Source organism: Phasianus colchicus, chromosome 10 (assembly GCF_987193195.1).
Source record: "Phasianus colchicus chromosome 10, bPhaCol1.hap1.1, whole genome shotgun sequence".
In the NCBI taxonomy this organism is placed as follows: Eukaryota; Metazoa; Chordata; class Aves; order Galliformes; family Phasianidae; genus Phasianus; species Phasianus colchicus.
Window position 1 is genome coordinate 21,908,226 of NC_143445.1, and position 20,002 is coordinate 21,928,227.

The 20,002-nt window shown below is 46.7% G+C and overlaps 1 protein-coding gene across 2 annotated transcripts in view; it reads left to right on the top strand.

Moving 5' to 3' along the window:
* Positions 1–451: 451 nt before the first annotated feature.
* The window catches only part of FNDC3B (fibronectin type III domain containing 3B), a 147,682-nt gene continuing 128,131 nt past the window's right edge, over positions 452–20,002 (top strand). The window contains exon 1 of one of the 2 annotated variants that reach the window (XM_031614564.2): positions 452–633. The gene's annotated coding sequence lies outside the window, so the exon portion shown is untranslated. Of the gene's footprint in view, positions 634–11,617; positions 13,129–20,002 lie in introns of those variants that run through there. The other variant, XM_031614565.2, reaches the window with a different exon arrangement.

Consider the following 20,002-nt stretch of genomic DNA (forward strand, 5'->3'; position numbering starts at 1 on the left):
TCAGGCCCCGTTTTTTAAGCTTCTCCCGTAACCAGATTAAACCCTTACCCCGATTCCCACACCGCACCCATGGAGTACGGAAGGTGAAGCACCCAGCGGCTCTACTCCACAAGGGGACAACTCCATCTCCCCTTTGAGGCTGTGCACTGCAGCGTGCCGGCTATTTCTTCATCTCAAAGGAACGCCGCCTCAGCCAGCCGCAGGGCTGCCTACACGGAGCCCCAGCTGCCACCTCGCCCGTGTGAGGAGCGGAGCGGAGCGGCCGGGACCCGCCGGGCACCGAGGCCGCCACGGGACGCGGGCAGCAGCGCGGCGCCGTCCGGCCGCGGCACAGCCCGCAGCGCTCCGGGGCCGCCCGCCCCCACCCGGCGCTCGGGGACGGGGCGGAGGGACGGGGGCCGCCCCGGGGCGGGGCGGAGCGGGAGGCCCCGTGCCGCCGCCCGCCTCAGCCGGCTTTTCGGCGGGAGCCTCTACTCCAGAGTGCGCGGTAGCGTGGGCCGGCCGCGGGCCCCATGTGGTGCCGACATCACTGACATGGCGGAATCCCCACCAAGCCCTCCTGGCAGCCGCTCCAGCTAGCTGCGACTCTCCGCCGGCCGCCGCGCCCGGCCCGGCCCGCACAGCCATCCGCAGGTGAGCGCGGCGCTGCCCGGGCCGGGCGGGGCGCCCCGTTCTGGGCGCTCAGCCCGGGGCTCCGCGCCGCCCGCCCGTCCCGGCTCTTTTGTTCGTCGCGGGGCGGCGGCCGCTGCCGTCGGGGAAAGTTTCTCCCGCTCGGTGCTGGGGTTGGGGTGGGCGAGGGGGGAGAGAAGTTTCGCCGGGCTCTGTGCGAAGGGCGGTGCGGGGGGGCGCGGCGCAGACCGGAGCGGCTGTCAGCGCCTCCGCCCGCCGCAAGGATCGGGGAGCCGCGGGCGGAACGCTGGGCTGGGCTGGGCTGCGAGCGGGGCGAAGCGGCGTCCGAGTGTGGAGCCGGGGAGCGGCGGAGCGCGGCGCTGGGATCCGAGCGGGGAAAGGCTGCGGGAGAGCCGAGCGGCTCCTCCCGAGCCAGTCTGCCCTTGGCTGAGCGGTCTGAGGAGGGAAGATCCTGGAAACGTGGTGCGTTGCTCGCCAGACACCTCTGTAAATGGCATGGTACCAGCAGACGGGAGGGGAAAGAAAGAGAAGAAGTCTTTGAAAAGCTGAACTTAGGCTGAGACGCGTCTGCAGCCCTCGCTGTGCCTCCCCCCCGTCCCAGTTCTCAGAAATGCGCTGTTTGAACAAGGCTTTGGCTGAGGCGGTGCGGTCGGGGCTCGGTGTAACGAAGCATTTATCCCGTCGCTATTTGTAGCAGAAAGGCGGGAGCTGCCGCTCTCCACATTGGTAACGTTGGATTTCGTTTGCATTTCTTTGCCTCGTTCCTTCAAGTTCCCTTTCACAGTGGGGAAACTGAGAAGTGGAAAAGCCCAAGTTCCTTGTTCAGTGAGTGTTGTTTTTCCCTCTGTATGGTGCTGCACGGAGCAGTGCTCAGGTACAGCCATACCCGTGGCCACGCTGGCTCTGACTGCGTACCCTGCAGAGCCCAGGGCTCCTGTGTACATCTCTGCAAGGCGCCAAACCAGTCTGATCTGAGCTTACCAATGTGCTGGGTGGTGGGATTTCAGACTGGCATGCTGTTTTATGTCCAGAATGTGATTTCTCTGCCTTTTTAATGTGCTGCCCTGGTTGATGGATTGCTGCTGAGGCACAGTGTGTGCTTGTGGGAACGCTCCCAGGACCCCCAACCACTTCCCCTGCAGGACAGCCCCTTGCTTGTGGTCTCACCCCTCTGCCACCTGTGCCTTTTTCTTGGCAGTATGAGAATATGCAACCAGTGCTACCAATAAGAAATGATTCTTGGCTGTGTTCCCAGGGTCACGCAGGGTCTTGCACAGGAATGGGCTGTTAGTGCTGTTCTCCTAATCTTTAGTGCTCTGTGGTTCTCTCTCATTAGTTTGAAGGCAGTTGTGCTTTGAAGTTGTATTGGGACCCTGCTGGGACAGCAATGCCAGCTTCCCCAGAGGTGCTCAAAGTCTTTCTTCCCAGTTCAGTATCCCTGAGAAAGTTTGTGCTCGTAATGTAGCACAGGAACAAGTCTGTGTGGAAGGTAATATGTATCACAGTCTTTGTGAGCTATTGGGAGCAATCTGGTTGGGATTTGAGATCACTGCTGGGACAGCAATGAGAGGTTTTTTTCATGTTGTTGTCCTACAGCTGGCTGAAGTCTGTGAAGGGCAGAGTGAGGGTGGTGAAATGCTGGTGCAGGTTGCCCAGAGATGTATATGATGGTCAGGCTGGACAGGGCTCTGAGCACCTGATGGAGCTGTGGGTGCAGCAGCTCCCTCCTTTGCAGGGAGGTCGGACCAGATGGCCTTTAAGGGTCCTTTCCAACTCAGACAATTCTGCGTCTCTAAGAAGTTAGCATCCAAACAAGCTGTTGCTCTCTATAGCTGGAAAGTGTGGAGCTTCAGTCTGGTGAACGTTAGCGCAGAAGTGAAGTTTGTGTGTGTAGTATGAGGATCTTAAGTCTTACAAAGCAGCTGTTATTACCTGAAAGCCTCAGAACCAGGATGCAGCTAATAAAACAAATTATATTCTACGGTGCTGTTCTCAGTGCAGCTGGCCTCTGCTTTGGGAGGAGCAGATGTGGGGATTGCTGGCGTGCAGTGGGAGTGTGAGGACTGGCAGTTTGGCTGCCCTGGGAGCAGTCCCAGCCTCTGTACCAGGAACACCATGCTAGCAGGCAGTGAGTTCTGAGATCAGCGTCCTGGTGCATCAGAACGCGTTTTGTGGAACGTGCTGTGAGTTATGGAAGGCTATTCTAAACAAATGTGACTCCAGCGCACTGCAAATAAAATAAATAGCGGAGGCGGCCAACAAACCTCTGTGTAAATCTCAGCTGTGCAAAAGAGCAGTGAGGCAGAGTTCTGCAGATCAGCTGCAGAGCTGCCTTGTGCATAGGTGATCTGTTCTGCGCTGCCGAACAGCAGCAGCGGGGAATCCTTCAGGGACGGGAATATCAAAAGTAACGTTGTTTATGGCCAAGGTTTAGTGTCGCTGTGTGATCCGTCCCTGGAGATGGAAGGTATGTGGGAAGAGGGAAGTTCTTCGAACAACACAGTGGAAATAGGAGACGCTGGGTACACAACGGTAACAGGCCATCTACAGGCAGGAATGCTGGGCGGTGGAAAACAGATAACTCCTCAAACATTTGCCAGTTGGGATGGGATGATTACGTTTTCACCAGTTTATTCTGAGCACCTCTGCGGAATGAATGTGGACGCCCCTCTTTTATTGCAGAGCTGACTGCCAAAAAAAAAAAAAACAAACATGAACTAATTAAACCTGATTTATTGTGCAGTCTGAAGCAGCGCTGGAGAGATTGGTTGCCTTGCAGAAATTCTGCTGCAGATGTGAAATCTGTGCTTTGGGTGAGAAACTACAGAGCTGCTGAGCGAGTTCAGGAGAAAAGTGCTGTGTCTGCTGAAGTCCCCTCCAGCCCAGGAGCGTTCCCCAGAGGTGCCAGCTACCATGGCTCTGGGTGTTGTGGAAGGAGGGACTGCCTTGTAGCAAGGAAAAGCCTGGAGGTTAAAACATACTGCTTTCTCAAGTGGTGTGCTTCCTGAGCTCCATCCGTCCTTTATTTACCAGTAAATGCTGTTGTTTATCAATGGATAACAGACTACTGAATCAGCCCTACAAGGACCACTCGCTGTTCGTGTTTCTGGAGGTGACATGCTGGACTCAGGCACTCTGCATACTGAAGGAAAGCTATTTATGGTGTTCTTTTGTACATAATCTGAATCTAAAGTGATTCGGAATTAAGATGCTGTTCCTGTTTTTCTTTTAAGAGAACAAACCTCACAGCTAATGCTGGTATGTGTGTTTGCATCTGGCATCTGCTTTGTGGTTCTGTGCAGGCAGCTCAGCAGTGACCAGAATGGGTTTGAGTGGAGTTGTAGCCACTGTTTGTTTGTTTGTTGTGTTAGATTGATGTTATCTGAAATAACACGCGCTGTTGGTCTGCAGGTGCCAGGTGTGCTTGGCTGCTCAGTGCTGACTTGGTGTATTGCTGTTCTGTGGCTGAAATGCACATTCCTTGAGTGCTTCCTATGTAATTCCTGTGACTGTGGACATTTCTATTATTAGGTCGTTGCAAAGGACTCCTATAATAGAATGTGTGTGTATGTATATATTTAAACATGCGCTTCATGCCTCCAGAAGTGCTTCATATGGAATGTTTTGAAAAGCGAAAAAAGAAATCGCTCTCAAGAGGCTGTTAATAGAAACTTCAGTGAGCAACAATTTGAGATGACCCTCACCACCCTCTGAGATCCTTGGAATGCCGGGAACAGCTTTCCTCGTGCTGTTCATCAAAGCTAGCAAAATGCTGAGCGCATCCTGCTCAGTGTGTAGCTGCCTTTCTGGGCCTCAGTGTGGCTGTTCTGGTTTTCGTGGTAGCTCCCTACTCCCTTATTGTCCACTAATAAAATGTGGATGTTCTCTGCTGCAGCCTCCGTGGTGTCTTTTGCCCTGCATGATTCTTTAATCAGACCTAACACAATCAGGTATGATTTTTCTAGAAGCTCGGTAGAAGAAAGAGCCTGGGAAGAGAGTTCTGCTGTCTTTTGGGATCACCTTGCTGTTTCTCTCTCAGTTAGTTATCTGCCAGAATCCATTCCACTTTGTGAGTAACATTGATTGTGGAAGAGCATGCTATCCAATGGCAATCCATATCACACCAGTGACCTTATGCTTGCTGACACTCGTGCTGGTGGTTATTAAGTATCAGGTGGTGCTCTTTACTTGTTATTTATTTATCAATGTGGGATAATGCAGCAGAGGGGAAAAAAAAAAAAGAGGGTAGCATTTGCTGATAACAAGAGCATTTAATAGGCTTCCTTCTGGTGAGCCTGCAGTCACATAATGTCATCTTAGAGAAGAGTTGCTTTTGATGTCCTGATACAAGCAACTGAACGGTGAGCAAAAGCATCACCTTGTGAGAATAAATTAGTTGATAAATATATATATATATATATATATATATATATATATATATATATATATATATTTTAAAGATATTGATACTGACCCTTTTGAGACCCAGGAAATCCTTCTGCTCCTCTTTAGTGATGTATGCCTCTGAGGTGGTGGTGGTAATAACCTGAAGTAGGCTGATCTGGGCTGCACTGCCAAGCAACTGCAGCTTGGGAAAACAAACCTCGCAGGGCTCTGTGTCCATCTGTGGGAGTTGGAGATATCCTCATGGAGACAGTATTCATCCTCTCATCATTGGATGTGACTGGGCTCATTTATGCAGCCAAAATGCTGGCAGCTCTTAGGGAGCTGTTCCTTAACCCATTTTAACATGTTAAGTGTATTGTTATCACCCAAGTAATGGTTGTTGCAATCCTTATTTGCCACAGTGTCTCTTCTGGGCTGCATTTCTTTTCAGATTCTTTCAAAGAGGTAATTTCACCAGATGGCAGTGGGAACAGCAGCAGAGCATGGTATTTCTCTCAGCACAGCACTGACTCCTGCCTGGGCTGTCTATTTTGACTTTCCTACAACACTTTTGTCTGTTAGTTTCTATGCTGTTTCTATGAATGTTTTATATGTTGAAACGTTTACACGTGAATGAGCTTTGCTAAATGGAGCAGATGACATGAGCTGGGTAACTATAGTATTGCTTTACAGGTCAAAACAAACCCCTGTAAATAAGGATGCACAAACTCTTTGTCTGTAAAGCAGTACAGCTAATGCCAAGGGGAAAAAAAATCTGCTTCCATGACAAGATAAGGCAAATCAGAATATAGCTTGTAGCTGACACCTAAAGGACCGTACCAAAGTGATGTTTTATTTCACCTTCTGGTTAACATTAGTGCTGGTGCCCTCTGCCCAGAAGTCATAACCATCCCCTGGCGTCATCCACAGGGATGCAGGTACTGCTGCATCATTCTTACGCAGTGCTGTACCCTGCTGAGCTGTTGTTTCTCTTCTAAGGAGATAAACCAGCACAACAGGGCAGCAGTTTAGGGCTTGTGGAAGTTCTTGCTGTTGTGTGATGTGAGCCAGTTCTGCTTCGAGGTGGTCCAGGGCTGCACTCTGACAGGATTTGGTGTGGGACACTTGGGCTTCTGTACTGATAGTTGACCATAAGTGGTAAACAGGGAACTTGATGGTTAAGGAGGGGAAAAGGCAGATGCTATGGTTTTCAACAGAGCAAAATTTGATGTAATGTTGGACAGGAGCATTCTGAGTTGTTAAGGGTACTCATGCTTACATAAAGTCAGCCTTTGTACTTCTTGTGTGTCAACTTGTAGCAAAATCAGCTTTGATTCTGCTTTGCACATACTTATTTTTGCTGCTCCGACGGATCTGTATAATTGCTTACTGTTTGCTGCTGCTTCTAATGATTGCACAAAAAATAAACATCCTCTGTGACTTTCAGAGTGTGAGTTTGTTCCTCATTTGAAGCCCATCTATGAGTGGCTATCTGCACCCCAGCTGCTGGAGTTCCTGCTCTGGGGAGGAGTGATCTCATTGTCTAGTTCAATTTTCTCCAATCTACAGGGTTTCATGCACACAATGTCTGATCTGCAGCCCTTCCTTTCTTGGTTAATAGAGCTGGATGTTCTTGTCCAGGTCTCCATTGCTCTCCTCAGTGGCTGTAGGAAACGGTTATGGGAGTGATTGCTGGGAGCTTTGGATTGTAGCACAGCAGCCACCTCTTGCTTCTGGATACAGTGCAGGAGCCAAGGCCTTGGGATGCTTGTGCGACCGCAATCTCTGCAGCACGCAGGATGGCGACGTTTTGATTTGTATGCCTCTGAATAGGGTGCTTCAGTGGATGTGTGAGAGCTGCTGTGTTACTGGAAAGGCAATATTTGTACATACCCAACACTGAAGTTAGACATCAACAGTTTCGCTTCCTTCTGGCATTTCTTGGTCATGCAGTCACGCAGGATGATACACTCCAAAAAGTTGCTGTAAAGCGTTTTTCAGTTTCTCGGTCCTTCCAGGCTGTTGGAGTGCAGTGTCTCTGCAAGCAGATCTCAGTCCCTTGACTTCTTTCTTTGTAACTCATTTGCCTGTTCCCTTCTCGCTTCTTTGCATGTTTGAATTGCATACCTTTGTCTTGGCGTATCCTGAGTTGCTGGGGATGGTGTAGGGGCACAAAAATAGGTAAGTGGATGGTTCTGATATGTCCTGAAATGTGGAAATGTAGAGGTAACGAGCAGTAGGCTCAATGTTTTGCGAATATTTAATAACTGAAATGTCTGAATTTATATTTTCTGGAAGAAAATGAAATGTGAAGGTTTAAAAGGAAAAAAAAAAATTGAGATAAAGTAGTGAACAGGTGTGCAACACCAAAGCAGAAGCGTTTTCTGTGGTATGGGAAGGAAATCCAGCCTGGGTCACCTGCAGTGCCAGGAGAGGCTGCACAACCAACAGATGACTTATGCTTGCACCCAGTTCTCTGGGAGAAGACAAATCAGCATGTAACGAAGGCATTAGCTAGCTAATTGTTTGGTAGCTGTTCTGAAATTGCTTTAATATTGGCCTTTGGTGTTCCCTTTCTCAGCAGAAAAGCTTTTGCTGGTGAGTAGTTAATGCTTCTGGGGGTGAGGAGCAGGCAGCCGGTCCGTATGCTGCTCTCATCTCAGTGTTCTCCTGCAGTTCCTGGTGCTGCTTTCGTGACCAAATAGAGTTTTTGCTGCTGTTGTTGTTCCAAAGAGTCAGGTTTTACATTGAATGAAGCAGTGTTAATAATAAATGTAATGACTGTATGATGTGTTTTCACTTATGAGCTCCTCGGGGAAAAATGTTTTAGTTGTCTTTATGTTAACATGGATAAATCAGCTTGTTTCCATCCATCAGGGCTGGAGACATGAAACAAAAGCCCAGCAAACTCCCAGATGGTGACAAATCCTGGCTGAGGGCCACTGCCAGGCACATCTCAGCCTCTGTCACCAGCACACGGCTCTGGGGATGTCACCATCTTTGATGTCCCCTGTACTGGGGAAGGGGTCAGGAGCGGTACCCGTGGACTTCAGGCTCAGAGCTGTGGCTGAGCCCCCTGCCAGCTCCCCAGGGCTGTGATGTGACAAGGGGTGGGCATTGCCTTAATGGCAGCTGGGTGTGCACAGCTGGATGCACCCAGATGGATGCCCTGTTTCCTGCAGTCCCACTCATGCTCAGCATCCTCTGGATTAGGAAGGTCTGCCTGGAAAAATCAATAGCGTAAAGTTCTAGCTGCTGGCATGGACCACCAGATGCTGTGAATTGAGTATATTAATTAATGTTACTGGCCAGGACAGACTGTCAATTTAATTAGCAAATCATTAATTAAGCATGAGTGAATAACCAGTGTGGTTGCTTTGCTCTTGTCAGAGACCAGAGCACCTAGCAGAGAATTTTATTACCCCATCTTACAGCCAGGGAAACAGAGCAGGGAGGTGGCACCACTGGGGATGCAGTTGGTGCAGGCTTGCTCTCACCGAGGCCCTGTTAGAAGTCTTCCCCTGGCTGGTCCATCTACCCCTGTGCTTTTAACAGTGCTGCAGGGCACAAAGTCAGGAGCTGGCTGCAGAATAGTCATGTGCTAACACAGCTATCTCTGCCCACCCAACGTGTAATCTTGTCAGAGGTGCACTAGGATTTGTTTGACAGGACCTGTTTTATTAGAATTGATTGTGTCTGTATCTTTGAATTCTTTATCAGTGGGATCCCCCATTGCCCTTTAATTGCTTTCTCTGGAAGTTATGTCCCCTAATGGCACACAGCTGTCCTGCTCCCATCCACCGGTGGGGTGGCATCGGTGCCATGTGAGTGGCATCAGATCTGCAGAGAGAGCTGCATCTGGCCTTCATTGCAGGACATTGGGGCTGACTTGCTCATGGAGGTGATTCACCCATCTGTTACCAGTGCTTGGTTTGCCTCCTTTCAAATATGGAGTGGAAAATTGTAGTAAATGCTTTTCTTTTATTTTTAATCCAGCATCATAAGCTGTATTTTCATTTGTTGTTTGTTTTTTTTTTTCTTTTTTCAGTTAGGTTACACCACTAGATTTCAATCTTTCCTAATTTACTTAGGAAAAAAAGAGTTCGTTTTTCTTGCTGTGTAAGTGATGAAGAGCTCTCCTGACTTGCCTTGACTCCAGGCAGCAGGCTTGGTCTTGCACCAACTTCCTGTAAGCTGTACTTTGCTTTTATCATTGCCTGTTCTTTCCCCCAAGTTCTGCACAGAAGTAGCACCTCCCTGCTGACTGCAGAGCTCCTGCAGTCCATGTTAGTGATGTGCTGGTTTAAGGAACACTGACTACTACTTTTTTTTTCATTTAAATAACTCAGTCTCCTCCCCTTTAGCAACCTATCAATGGATCCAGGTTTCTTTGTTCTCTGAAACTCTTTGCTTCTTGTTTTCCATGTTTGATGAGAAGAGCTTTTATATCCTCTGCATCATCCACCAGTGGTCATCAGAACACGAGTTGTAGCTCTATGTGGTGAGGGCATCTCCTGGTTAGTCACTGCTAAAATGTGGTGTTTAACAGTGACTTAAAAGCAGAACTTCAGCTGGATCAGATGATGTTCTACAGATAAAGGTTGGTCGTTGTTTGTTAATGAATGTCTGTCTTTTGTCAGGGGTAATTACTGCAGCTTGGTAAGAAATAAACAAAAGTTCAGGCAGAAAGCAGCTGGGCTTCAGTCCCCTTAGAGAAATGGATGGTGGATGTGAAGTGATTGTCCTTGGGTGTGTGACTCCTGTGCTTGCAGCTCCCATGCTATAAGGGAGGAACAGCATGCTTTGGAGCTCAGACACAGCTCCAGCACTGAAAAGCAAGCTAGGCATAAATAACGGGAAGGTATGTGTGGTAGGTCTGTTTATGTGCTGGGCTCCAGGTGATGTGCAGCATGGTTGGAATTCCCAACAACGATGTCTTTAAGATGCATCCTTGTTAGAAGCCAGAGCTGGCTGTGCTCTGGGCAGTAGGCTTCGTCATGCATGAGGATGAACTGAATGACCTAAATGTGGGCATGAGGGAGCTCTGGAACCCTGGATGTTGGGATGGGAAGGGCTGTACAATGTAGAAAGAATTCCAATATCTTTTTGGTTGATTCTGTGTTGTTGCATATTGCTACAAATCTGCTTTACTTCTAAGGACAGCGAGTCCTGATTTCAGCAGATTCAATCACGTTTGTACTCCCCTGCACGAGGACCAAGTTCTGCCATTCTTGGTATTTCATACTGAAACTGGCTTTTTGTCCCCCCAACAATTGGTTTGCTTTTGTAGGGAGAAGTATATTTGGACAAAATTGTCAAGTGGTATGACAGCATACTGCTGCTGTTTCCAGAACACACGGAAGGATTCTGAATGCTACGTTTTTGTTACTGAAGCAGTGATGATTGTTTATACTTCAGAAGAAACATTAAGTCCAAAACCAACTTGTCAGAAATGGACATAGGAATCATCCGTTGCGTTTGCCATTTAGATTCAATGAAACTGAGTTTGGAAGAACGTCTGAAATGGCTTTGTATTCTGAGCTCTGAAAAGCTCCGATGCCTTTTCTCTTTCTCTGCCCTTCCTGCTGTTGCTTATCTTCCGGAGTGAATTTTCAGGCTGTAATAGGAGTAAGGGTTTGGCAAGCACAGGGGTAGCCTTTTCTCTGATGCAAATCGGTACAGCTTCATTCAGGGTATTTGTTCCTAAGGCTGTGACATTTTCAAGCTGTTAAAATGCCGTTGTTGGTACTCTGATAATCTTCAGTGGCTTCCATTTAGATTGCGCGTTCACGATCGATGATGTCAGACAGATCAGTTCTTATCTTCAGCTATTCTAGAGCATTACTTGGCTATTTTAGCTAAACACTTGGCTCAAGTTGAGGAGCTTTATTAAAGAGAGTATGGTAAGGTATTCTCTTCCCTCATTCCCTCCTCCATGCCCCCCATTCTACCCAAATGCAAAGCACCGGGGCTCAGGTAGTGATGCTGGGAGGTTCTGCTTACATCAGTTGAATTCCCTGTGGGTATTCTCATTTTTGTGCCTAAAAATGAACTTTGTTGGGAGCCTGCCACATGCTGCTTTCCAAGAGAGGAAGAAAAATCAGTTTCTGATCTCTATGGAAGTAAAGGAAACATATTCAACAAGGGTGAAATCCCCCCCCCAGCCTACAGTGCTGGAGAATCATTCCATAGGCAAAGAATGCAATAATAGGGATGGAGGTTTTTGAAGAAAGCTTCCCCTGAAGAATTAATACCTGTCAGCGGTGGCTTTTCAGTAGGCTTAATGATCGTGCCTGGAAGCTGAGATGCTGCTTTGAGAGTAGAAGCTGAAGATGTAGGGGAGTATCCAATTTATGTGAGTATTGGAGGGAAACTGAAACAAGAACTCTTTTGTTGATGTAATGTCTTCAAATGAATTTTATTGCATGCAATAGGTAGCTGAGAGGAAGCCTTAAACCTCAGGAATTTGTTTCATTGATTCAGTGGATCTAGGATCTCTTCTAAAGCTAGTATTTATTGATTGAGTGTGGGTTCTTACAATGAACTGTAATGATCTTATGGAGCTTCACCAGAAAGGTCCTAACAGTTGTGTTGCTTTTCTTATGTAACTAGAAAAAAGCCTTTTTTTCTCTCTAGTATTACTCAGCAGTGGGGCTTAATTGGATTGTTTTGATTGAAATAGGAAGTAGCATATTTTTATGCGTTGTGTTGTACACTTGAACTGATAGGATGTAATTAGACACTTCATTTTGTTTCCATTTAACATCTTTTAACTAATTAGTAACATGGATTGCTTTCTTTTGCATCGCTTTATTTTCGGTTGATTAAGTGCACTTACTTAGCTCCTCTAAGGGTATACAAAATTAAGAGCGTGCTAATTGTGCAACGCTTCTGGCACATGCAGGTTGCCTTGGTGTCACCTAAGGACAAGACTTCTGCTGGCAGTGTGGGTGCTGCTCCCTCTGCGTGCCCATGGGCAGGTGTGTCAGCTCTTCCTCTCCTGCTGTCTAGTCAGAGCTTGCTGGCCACGGCTGAAAGAAGCTCTCGCCCCTGGGGATGGATCGCTTTCAGCTTCTCAGTGTTCAGGCAGACTCCTTTGGTGACTGTGGGTGGTTGGTGGTGGAGGCACCAAAGGGATCTCAAAGAGGTTGTGCCTGGAATCCAGTATACCTCATCCAAGAGTTGTCCTGAGGTGAGCGGGCTGCGCTGTTGGGCTCTGTTGCTAATTTTGGCATATTGTGCTTGTGAGACATTGGGCCTCAGAGGGGATAATGCTAGAGCTGTGACATACTTGAGTATTGACTGGAACATCAGTTATTGATGCGAGGCACTGAGTGGGATCTAACTTGTGCCTAATAACGAGGCAAAGCCAACAGAGTTGAGAATTGAAAGCCACTGAAGTTGTATTGCGCTGCTGATTGCAGCCCGAGTGCGTGCAACCTCTGGTGCTGGGATGGGAGGTAAACAGGACAGGCTTCCCTTTACAATTAAAACTTTCTAATGGAATGAAGCTTTTTGGGTGTGTATATATGAAATTTAGTTGGTTTTTCCCTCCTATGCAGAGGGAGTCCTACCACATCCCATTCTTTTTGTAGTATATCTTAAGGTCAGATTTTGATGTTTGCACATTCAGGACTCGCTCAGAGGTGTTTGAGCCTCAAGCCAGTGGTTATGAATCAGCTGTGCTAATCTCACTTGTGCATGTTTTAGAAGCATTCAGCTCTGGGCTTCACTGTCATAGAATCATAGGGTGGCATGTGTTGGGAGGGACCTTACGGATTGTCTAGCTCCAAGCCCAAGCCGTGGGTCCTCACCACTGACAGCAAGCTACTTAGGGCCCTTAGAAAGCACTAATCTTGATTTTAGTGTGAATCCATGTATGGTAACTGTTGAGTCAGGGCGTGAACCACTGATTGAGCACCTGGGAAAAGGATCCAGTCAGCCCTGGGAGCACAGGTGAAGGCAATTCAGCTGTGTGACCTGGATGGGTGGAGCCTGGCTGCACCTCTCTTAAACCCTCATTTAAGGGCTGACTGCAGCTGTGGAAGGATCTCTGGTTGGAGGTCCTTCCCTTGTGGAAGTTTCCCTGTGAACCTAGATCTTCAGAGATTGGTGAGTACCTTTCCTTTGTAACACTGTTTGTACTAGTCCCTTTGCTACTGCACTCCTGCATCGCCCTCGCACTGCATTGACCTTTCTGGTTGTAACAGTGCATTTTAAGATTACTCTGCTGCTGGTTAAGAAACAAATTACTGACTGCTGAGAAAACACTATTAATGTGAATCATTGATTTTGGGTGGTGTTTTACTGGGGCCTGAAACTGATCACGTAGGGAAAAATTGTATGGTAAGTTAAAACATGGCTGTCGCCCAATATCTATGCTATATAGTTGAGGTGATTTCATGAAATCTGAGTTTTTCTGTCCAGTTGCTGTTACCCCCAGTGACAAACCTGGATTTGAAGCTATCGGGTGGTTGTGCAGGAGCCACCCAAGTGCAGGTTGGGCACCTGGGAGCAGAGCAAGCCCTTAAAGACCAGTCAAATGGCTTTATTTTAGAGCCAGGAATCCCTTCATGGCTTTTGGTCCATCCCAGAGGCCAGACGACGTGCTGAGCCGAGTGCTGCGTCCTATGCTGGGCTGCCTGCCCGCTGGGAGCCTGCTGCAGCTGGAACCTGGCCCTCCAGACAGCCAGGATGTTTGCTTTTGTGGAGTGCCGTTGTTGAGGAAATTGAGCGAAGGGATCACTTGAAAGGCCAAGCCATCTCCATGAGATTAGGCCGTTAAATTACGCTCGCAGCCCTCATCTTAAAGCACCTTATCAGGAGGGGCTGGGGAGGATGTACTTGCGATAGCAGGCACTGCTCAGGAAGCAGCTCGCTTCTCCTCTGCTGGGCTGTACTGCAAGGAGTGATTCTGAGTGTGGCCAAGAGGAGCCCTGCAGCAGCTGGTGGACCTGGGCGTGAGGCTGGGGCAGGACAGAGTGCCCAGAGCCCTGCATTGCTCAGAGGCGGCATGAGGGAGATAAGGAAGAATGCAGAGCTTTTAAAGCATGGTAAAGCTGGATATCCTTTGCTCGGGATATTTCCTGTCCACAAGAATTTATTTTTCAACAGTGTTATTGGCAGAAAATCCACCAAATGGAAGAGGGGGAAGGAAACTTAAACGTTACAGCAGAAGTCTGGAAATTTCTAGTGTTCTCAGCGAAGTGAAGAACTGGGGAAGATTTGGAGAACTGAAAAATGTGGACCTTTTATATAGCTGTCTGCTAGCATGCATAATTACATATGTAATAGTCAATGCTTTGTGTTTTTCAACATCAGTAAGGTCCATCAGTTAACTCTCAGATTTAAAAAAAAAAAAAAAAAAAAAAAGCTGAACAACTTCAAAATGTTGTTATTGAGAAGGAACAGGAGGAGCTGGTGCAAAGCATTCCAGGCTAACTTCCTCCAGTCTGCTGCATGCCTTGCCTTTGTGTTTGTAATGAATTCGGGCCTAAATCATAAAGCAAGATTAATTGGTAATTTGTGATCTGGTTAATCCTCTAGTGAAACTAAATTGTGTTTAGTGCTGCAGATGCATTTTGTGTCTGCTCCCCCATGGGCTGCAAGGTTTGCTTGTGACACGACTTGGCTGCCAGAGTAGCAGCAGAGAAGTGCTTCCTGCTACCAGAATGCCTTTGTAAGGCTGTTTGTGTATGCTTCCTTCTGTAAACTTCAGATAGAATTCACTTGAATGTAGGTATGCACACTGAGATGGCTGTTTCCAACAAAGCTTTACAGCTATTAGATTCAATGAGGATTTATTGTTTATCATCTTTTTCCTTCTGTTGTTTTTGTTTCTAATAACAAGTGTTTCCATGTTTCCTTTAGGTTAAGTAACACATAAATAAATGTGGATGTATGTCAGTTAGCTATGTACATTGAGCACCCTGGTAAAACTTAAAGAAGCTAGCGTAATCAAGAGGCATTAACAAAGAAAGTGCCCATGCTACTTTCATCCTTGCATTAATAAAAGGAGAAAAGAACTCAATAGGTATGTGAAGCTCTTTCTGGAGTTTGCAGCTGGACTTTATTTTTGGAAATAGGATTATTGTGTGTGTTAGAACTACTTATCCCGTTCTCTGTCCATCCTTAGCACCCAAGAAAAGGCTTCTGAAACAACATGGAACGTACCATGCTGAGACTGCATTTTTTTTTTTTTTTAAGACTGCAACGTGTTAAAACAGAAATCCAAATGGATGAGAACATCTTCATAGTGGTGCACAAATGATTTGGAATCCTTGGTATGTGCCAGTGGCAAGAGCTGAATTCCCCGGGCTGCGGCTGCTTTGAAGTGAGCGCCGCGCAGGGCTTTGCTGTGCAGGCAGGCCTGGCTGTGGGGCTGAAGGCACACGGTGAGGCCACGTGGCTTTGTAACAGGTTACATCCAGGATAATAAGGGTGAGACATCGAGATTATTCTTTTATGTCCCTTATCACTTGGCTTTCTAGCAAAAAAAAAAAAGAGCAGAACCCCTTCTTTACTTTTTTTTAATAATTGTTTGAATTCTTATTTGTGAGCATGATTAGAACCCTCTAACAATCTTGAAATACTGTGTGTTAGCTACCAGCTCTGCTGTATGGGGAATGGTGGATTGGTGTTTGTATTAAGCAGAGCCTATCTCTTATTTGTTTTGGTTTTGGGGCCACTGATGGTCTTCTAAATGCTGAGCTGTAGATCGAGCCACGATTTTCTTGCTCTGTTGTACATCTTCATCTTCTCACTGCTGATAAGGATATATATATTTTTAATGTTTATTATTGCTTATTAAACTATTTTTTATGGACTGTACCTTGTGTTTGGCCACATCAAACTAAATATAACGCAGTCTGAAATGAAGATTTCCCCCTTGTTCTGATGGGGAGCTCCTGTGCTTTACCTCAGCCATTTCCAAGTGGGTAAATAACTTGATGACAAATGCAGATCTCTGTGGGAGATGAGATCTGATCAGTGGTGCGTCGTGTTAGACAGCATGCTTTTCCCATGGTGGCTCTTCCTGCAGTGGATTCCCATCCTGCCAACTTGGCTGCTCCTCCTGTCCCTCTCCCATCTGCACCGCTCTGCTGTTGGGTGCCACCACGTTTCTGCACTTTTCATCACTTTTCTAATAATCTTTAGGAAATCTTAATACTTTTACAACCCGATACTGAATCAGCACTCATGCTATAAACATGAAAGCAGTTGGTGGTTGTGCTAACACTTTCTCTTTGTTTATTATTAGTCTAAGTAGTTTCTTGGTACCTGATAAATACAAGGTTCAACTTGCTGTCAAAAAGAAGGAAATTGCTAGTAACAAGATGACTTCTTAATTTAGTCAGTTCAAGAAGTTTTCAAAATTAGCCTTCTTCACTGATTCAAAGCATTCTTAACAATAACCGTATTATAGTCTGCCCATTTCGGATGAGAATGAACCTCATTCATTATTTTTGATCAATTACTCTTCTGAGACTTCAGTGCCTTAATGTATATGGATGAGAAAGAAGAAAATGAGAGCATTTACCTTTCCTTCCGCTACAGGAATTCCAGTTTAAAGACAAAAGCTGCAGCAGGTTGACCTTCTCATTTAAATGGTAATAAATCTTGTTCTGCTCCTCCTTGAGCAGGGAGGTCACTGAGAGCAAAGCAACTCAGAATGGATTTTCGACAGCAAACTTCTGAGTGTTTAAAACTGCTGTAGTGCTGTAGCAGTCACTTATGTTTGGCGTGCTCTGAGTTCTTGCTTGATGAAGTAAGCCATCTATGGGATGGGGAGGAAGCATGCCCAGCAACCTGTGAGTTGGATAGCAATGCCTAGAGACACAAAACAAGGTTAGAGGAAAAATCCCACGTTCAGAGTTCTATCTGGAGCTGTGGAAAAACATTAGAATTCATTAAGAATGATGGAGTTTCCTTAGTGAGCATCAGGAGAGGGATGAGCTACTGTGAAAAGCTGTTGGGTAGCAGAGGATTTCCCTGCAATGCTCTCCATTGCTTGCATAGCCACCAGCATCCTGTTTATTGGGATTTGGTGGGTGAACTCCTATTCATACCTTCTCGCCAACCCTCTAAAACCTCTTCCTTTTTTAAGATAGTCATTTTCCCCAGTCTCACATTCTAATCAAGCTGAAGTCCATTTCTTGAGATTTGGGTCTACTTACAGGTAGAGTTATGAACATAATTTTTTTGGAAGAATGTATTTTTTCTTAATACTTCTTTCCAGAAAGCTGAAGTGCTGTGGGTGGATGAACACGAGCCATCATAAAAGTTTGTGTGGTTTTCTGAAATTTATTTGAATATTGACTCCAGGCTCTTACACCTCCAAAGTTTGGAATGCAGCTGTGAAAATGAATTTCCTCAAGTTAGTGAGTGAAAATGAAATAGGAGCTGTGTGTTTCACGAAGCTTGAGGTAGTTTGCTTTCTGCTTCTCACCCATTGAATTTTTTCACTTAAATAGAATTGTGTAATTTAAAGGATGCAGAGGTGAAGTTTATTTTCAGTGGTTGATTTGATGTTATTGGAGCTGAGTATGGCTGTATTATTAAGGAAACACAAACAAGCATTACCATCCCCTTTGTGATTAAATAAGAAGTTTGCATTCAATTATTACAGTTTCATTGTGGAGTAATTTACCTTCACCCAGCTCAGTTTCTGGTTCTTATTATTGCTTTGTGCATCTGACTTCTGACCATCCCAAAAGGACTTTGTGTGGCTATCTTTGAGACCCCTGATTTGTTCTATATCTTTACAGTATGACATTCTCCAAAGCTGTGCGACTCCCCTGGTGAACAGGAGCCTTTCCTCCGTTTCCCTGTAGGTGTGAAAGGTTAATTTTTAGTGCGGACCTGCAGGTTGGTGCTGTCATACCCTAAGTGGACAGCCTGTGCAGACTTGGCTGGTTGTGGTTATGTCTTCCAAGTTTTTAGAAAGCAGCAGAAAACTTGCTTGGTACCCATCTGCAGACCTGCTGTAAGAACGTCCACATTCTTTCTATTTCATTTCCTCCCTTTCCTTCCCTGAATATTTTCCTACCTTTCAGCCCAAGCTCACAGTAACAGCAAGCAGTCGTAGTATTTCCCTTGTTTTGGAGCTGAGAGCAGTAAGGTCACCATTGCAAGTAGGGCATTTTGGATGCTCTTTTTGACTTTTTTTTTTAAGCAAAGCTGCAGAAACCATAGAGTCTGCGTGCAGATTCACTCCTTTGGGGTAGTTTCCAAGGAGCCTGGCCAGCAGTATGCTGGAAGGTGGGCCCTTCTTGTTCCAGGACTGTCCACTCATTACAACCCTGGGTCCTGTTTCAGGTAACAAAAAACCCGAGGGTTTTCCCACTTAAAACGTGTCGCAGAGAACTTGAGCGGCATTGCTTGGTGTGCTCACTGCAGTGGGAGCTGCTGTATCTGGGTAAGGCTGGCGCTTGGTGCTGTGAGCTCCACTTGACTCTGTGTTGCCTTAATCAACTCTTGATTAAAAGCTGCTTTGGTCTGCAGCTGTGCTTTGTCTTTTAGTGTTCTCGAGGTATGGATCAACTCTGCGTGATGGATTGTTTCTCTAGCTAGTGTAAATGAGCAGTGATTTTGCTGAAGGCACCGACGCTGCCATCACGTAGTACTGATTGGAGATAAAGGTGGAAGACGTGTCTCTTTAACAAACAGCCAAAAATCACTCTTAAATACCATATTATCATTTTAACAGTTGAGAAAAGTAAAACACTCCTGCCAAACTTCACATTATATTCTCTGAAACTGAAGAGTGATGAAGCTGGAAATTCTCTCCTCTTGACGCCGTAGGGCGGTGGGCTCTCAGTGCTGGGCTTTGTGTGCCATCAGGTGGGAGCACGTTGCTGTGGGCATTCTCCTGGCTGTGCTGCAGGGCTCTCTGGCAGCAGCAATGCTGGGTGCCCGCTCGGAGCAGCCGGGTGGGAGCTGCACACAACAAGGTTTCCCACCAGAGCACAATGAGCGACTTTGTCAGCACGGCGTCAGCCCGGAGTCAGGTTAGCAGGGATCGGCTGAAACAAAAGCATTCGCAGTGCATGAAGGTGTGCTGGAGCCTTGCTGTAAATGGAGTTTGGTATGCCTGCTTTTCAAGTGCTGCAGATTGATGTGATAGATAGTCCTTTTTTTTTTTTTTTTTCTTCGTGGTTTAATTAGTAGTTTAGGGGGGGGGCGGGGGGAAGTACCATTGATTTCAGTTGATTCTTCCCTGAACAGGAATTCTGGAAGAGATAACTGAGGTCTTTGTGATACTGTTCCTTGGGCTTTACCTGGAGAGTGAAGTTGAAGGGGAGGGTGTTTATCACCAACCTGCTGTGCTTATCGTGCTGGGACAGTGATTAATATTTTGGTTATTAAAATGTAGGAAGAAAGCAAACAGGTGAGGCGCATTTCTTATCTGTCTCACATCTTTGCTTAAGAACTTTGTGTAGGGATTGATGTGTTCCTGGGCATGTGCACAGCGTCAGAGCCCCAACCCTGTGGAGCTGAGTGCTTAGGCATACCAATAATAATGCTCTGAAGTGCACCTGAAGACATAACTGTGTTATATACCACAAAGGGCAGCAAAGCTGAGAAGGAGCACGCAGGGAGCAGCTGAGGGAATAGGATGGTTTGGTCTGGAGCAAAGGAGGCTCACAGACCTTATGGCTCTGTACAGAGCAGGCTGTGGTGAGGTGGGGGTCAGCCTCTGCTCCCAGGTAACAGTGATAGGATGAGAGATGATGGCCTCGAGTTGTGCCAGGGGAGGTTCAGGATGCGAAGAAGCATTTCTTCTGATAAAGAGCAGTGGGGCAGACGCACAGCTGCCCAGGGAGCAGCGGGTTCACAGTCCTGGGGGTGTTCAGAGCTGTGGGTTGTGGCACTGAGGGACGTGGGCATGGGAGGATGGATTGGGGATGGGGATCTGAGAGCTGTTCTCCAACCGTAATCATTCTGTGAAATTTCTGAGGGATTGAGACCCAGGTTGTAGACAGGT